Source organism: Coffea arabica, chromosome 9e (assembly GCF_036785885.1).
Source record: "Coffea arabica cultivar ET-39 chromosome 9e, Coffea Arabica ET-39 HiFi, whole genome shotgun sequence".
Lineage (NCBI taxonomy): Eukaryota > Viridiplantae > Streptophyta > Magnoliopsida > Gentianales > Rubiaceae > Coffea > Coffea arabica.
The window spans coordinates 28,179,094-28,183,597 of record NC_092327.1 but is presented as its reverse complement, the minus strand read 5'-3'; the positions used below and the strand labels follow the sequence as shown (position 1 = coordinate 28,183,597).

At 36.9% G+C, this 4,504-nt stretch overlaps 1 long non-coding RNA gene across 1 annotated transcript; it reads left to right on the top strand.

Moving 5' to 3' along the window:
- Positions 1–888: 888 nt before the first annotated feature.
- LOC113709224 (uncharacterized) lies at positions 889–3,976 on the top strand. The gene is made up of 2 exons (XR_011821548.1): positions 889–2,334; positions 3,668–3,976. It is a non-coding gene; the product is annotated as an uncharacterized lncRNA (long non-coding RNA).
- Positions 3,977–4,504: the final 528 nt, after the last annotated feature.

Here is a 4,504-nt window from a genome sequence, read left to right as displayed (position 1 = left end):
ATTGAAAAAATATTTTTCAATAAATTATTGCAATCCTAAACGGTCGTATATATATATATATATGTATATATATATCTATAGTTGGGCCTGAATTTGAATACAGAATATGATCCAAAACTTACCCAAACTGGACTTCTTTTACAAGGTTTTAGGACTCGGCCAAAAAATTACTATTTTTTTTTTCCAAATCCACAAGTATAGGTGGAATTAGCGTCTCCCGCTCAGATTTTCGTGTCCCCGCCCTTTTGTGTAAACTTTTAACCCATTTCTGAAGTATTTGTTACCCTCAAATTACATTATACCTTTACCATTGCTCCTGTTTCCACTCTCCTCTCTGGTACTCAGGTACATCTCTCTCTCGTGTTTTATTACATATTCATATTCATAGTCTTGAATGTGGTTCTGTTCAGTTATTGATTTATGTGAGGATGAAGTTATTCAAAATTGAGGGTGTATATCAAAAGTTCTCAATTGGGAATTGATAGAAGGAAAGAAGAAAAAGTGATGTGACATTTGATACTCATGAGGGATATCTTGATATCCCATGAAAGCCATAGCAAGAAGATGGTATTAAGACAAAAATATAACGTGGCATTAGGTAATTATAAGGGATGTCTTGAAACCCCAGGACAGCCATAACAAGAAAATGGTATTAAGAGAAGTTAGAAATACTACAGAATGGTGAGTTAAACTTGGCTTGTTTAATCATTTTTGTATTTCTTGAAATGTTAAAAGGCTTCTATTGACTTGAAATTATTGTTGATCCTTTTATTTGATGATTTCGGTAAATGACCACCCAATATTTGCAATATGGTGTGACTAAATCTGCACTATTCATTAGTTTTTTATGCTTCATGGTTCCTCCTCGCCTTTTTCACCCCAGATCACCCCCGTTGGTTGAGGAATGATGAAGAGAAAAAGAAACTCAAAAGCACTCAGAGCAGGTTGTAAAGGAAAAAGAAAAGCATATGAAGAGGTTGAGCATTTCGGTACCTCTATCACGGATGTACCTGAGCCTATCTTCAAGAATATTGTGCTAAGACTGCCCATTAGGGCAATTATCATGTGCAAATGTGTTTGCAAACCTTGGCGTCGGGTAATTTCAGACCCTCAATTTGCTAGGATGCATTTTGAACTTGCACAGCCCTGTCCTCTAGTCCGGACCTTGGGTAACACACGAGTTGCAAGAATGCTTTACCTAATTGAGCCATCTGACGTTGACAACTACGATTCATTTTCTGATTCTCGTTTTGCGAGGCATCTCGGGCTTAATTATGGTCGGGATTTTTATAAGAAACTGGATACCAAGTTGAAGATTCCTTTGCGCAATGCTGAAAAAATGCCACAGCCACATAATGTCAGTGATACCAAATCCTGTCTTAGTAGTAAGCGTGGTTTTAAGAAGTGTTGTGTAAAAGTGAGACCAAAAGAGCATAAGTTCCAGATCGTCAATTCTTGTAAAGGATTTGTCTGTTTGTCAGAACCTTCAAGCAACAACCCACTTGTTGTGTGCAATCCAGTCACAGGTGAGTATTTAAACCTTCCAGGAACAGATGAATCTGATAACAATACCGAGAAAGATATGGTGTCTTGTGGATTTGGCCTTTGTGAGGAGACTAATCGATATAAAGTTGTTAGAATGATTGACCAAGGATATTTTGAATCCATGTATTGATGCCCAATTACAGGAGAAAAAAGTTACAAGAAAACGTTGGTTGAGGTACACACACTTGGCACTGGGACTTGGAGAAGAATCGGTTATGCTCCATACTGTAGCAGCAAACTGAAATTTGCTACATATCTGAATGGATTTCTTCATTGGATTTCCCTTGATTTCAGCAAACTTATTTTGATATATTGTTTTGACCTTGGCAGAGAGGAGTTCAAGTCAGTTCAGCTTCCTCCTCTTGGTGATTATTTTGATCCCATCATTCGATGGAATAATCAGTGTAACACAAGCTTGGGAGTATTAAGAGGTAGCCTATGTTTGTGTACTTGCTCAGGCTATGATTCACTCGACATATGGGTGATGAAAAAGTATGGTGAACCAAAAACATGGATGAAAATTGTGTCAACTGATTCCCTTTGTGTTGAAAGGTGGCCTTATTGTGTGTACCAGCCGATCAGTTTTGAAGAAAACAAAGGGTTGCTGATGTTTCTGTCCCCTAAGAGTGCCTTTATATATTATCAACCTGAAAATTATGGCAGGTGGAAGTATTTCAGAATTCTTGATGTCAAAACAAAATATGAAGCGATTGCTCATGTTCCAAGTCTCATTTCTCTCAAGGATGTTTTGAATGGAGATGGTATGGAGATACTGAATATTAATTTAAGGTACGTGGTTTGCTTTTTCCAGTCTTTTACTGTCCAAAGTGATTGAACTTTTCTTTGGTGTTGTTATTTTTGGGTTTCCAGTTAGGTATCAGTAGATTTTCATTTGAAATATGGTAAGATGCAGTTTCTATTAACCAGGATGGTCAATAATGAAAATAAAGTACATATTGATTTCATGGTCTTGCATGTTGCTGGTGGAACATCTGATTTCCACGTTTTCAGCCTCCGCCCCTATTTAAGATTTTAAAGTTAAGTTTCTGTCAAAAACTACGCAACTCTGCTTTTGGACGAATTTTGCTGACTTTTTACTAATATAATCTCAGGAGCCATAAAATCATGGTGTGATATCTGTGCATGAGAGAGAGAGAGAGAGACAGAGAGGCATTACAGCATGTCTATGGGGTGGAAGAATGTGATGATGAATTTGTCCACTTAATATTCAAGCATCTTCATTCTATGCGGACCAAGTTACACATCAAGCACTATTGAGAAGACCAGAAAAAAGTGCTGTTTGAATAATGCTAAATAGCTAAACTAAATGAGATTACATGAAGAAATATTGATTATTGTGTGAATTAACACATTTTTTCTTCAAACTTGTTACATATCAAGTCAAATTCAGAAGGTGTTGAGACTAGAAGCCAATTCTCGTTTCTTTCTTCTGGATTATGGATTTGCCATAGGCATCTGATCATAAAGCTCGCTTTCATGGCAAATATGCAGCCATCTAATATCGTGGTCTTTGCGTATCCGTAAGCCGAAGAAGACTAATGAGAGACAACATATAAGTGACTAGACTAACATGTTATCATTGTCTGTTACCTGCAAGTACGTTAGATGTCTTTTTAATTAGCTTTTCTAAGGAATTCAAGACTAGGTGTTTTGGGAGGGATAAGAAATTGATTCTTTAGAGGCTGAGTCAGGCTTGCTTGACGGTGACTCATCCTGTGCACAGTTTCAGTATATGATTCCTTGAGTTTGGACAAGGTACTCTTGAATATACATTACTTCAAATGTGTAGTAACCTTAATTTCTTGTTCCTCAGAACGATGTACTTGCCTGAAGTAGCAGCTTACTTGTTAGTGTTTAGTTAGATCTTCTTAGCTAAAGCCATTACATGTATGGTAGCTTTTGCATCATGTTCTCTAGAGGGCGTTTATTTCAGTACGAGTAATAGAAAAACCGTAACTATTTTTCCAAATACAATTTAAAGGAAAGTGAATAAAATGAGCTGCTTGATGAACAATTTCTCTTCCTTTCTGGAGCCATAAAATGGTGTGATTTTATCTCTCGAGGGTAACACTCATGTGGCTTACATGTTGGTATGCTCTAGATGCAGTGAATACAAGTTGTTGGGAGAGACCAAAGCTATTTATTTGCAGGAAGTAATAAGGGAAGCTGAGACCGATACAGATCATTCACCCAGCGAAGGAGACTACGACTGAATCACCCTTCTGCATGGATTGCTTTTCATTTCTAGAGAAATCGTGAATCCTTGTAAGACCAGCTTTCATCTAGATGAGGGAAACGACTGTAAATTCATGCTAATAGCTGGTTCTTTTTGCTTCATTCTATGTAAGCATTCGCCTTTGAACCTTGGTGGTTATGTATTTGAAGCATAATATTTGATCCTTTTTTTCCCCGCTTTCTGTTTAATGTAATGCAGTTTAAAAAAAAAAAAAAAAAAAAAAGTGCCATTGAACAACTGATATAAATCAACTGTGTAAAACTTTGTGAGGCCTTAATCTAGGCCTGCTAGCGGGCAAAATTTTTACACATTCGTCATACTAAAGGCAAAGTTTAAGCTAGCGCTTGTCTATCCCATGTATGGATCAATATGGTTTCATTAGTTGTAATTAGTTACATGCCCTTGGATGATTTGAAACCATTATTGTAGTACACATGATGTAGAGCACTTAAAACATGATTGAATCATGCCACTCAAAATAGTTGCAGTCTTTACCACCGCCGCCTCTGTTGCCCAACAGAGAATTAAATCAGGAATAAATACAAAATTAAACTTCATAACCACAGAAACAAAGAAAAAAATCCCATATGTTGAAGGCACAAGAGAAGCACCTTCTCCCAAGGTTGTTGCTTGTCCATGATGTAATCATTTTTGCTGGTTCATCACACTTGCAAAATTTTTCTGGTACCATGAGTTCAATTC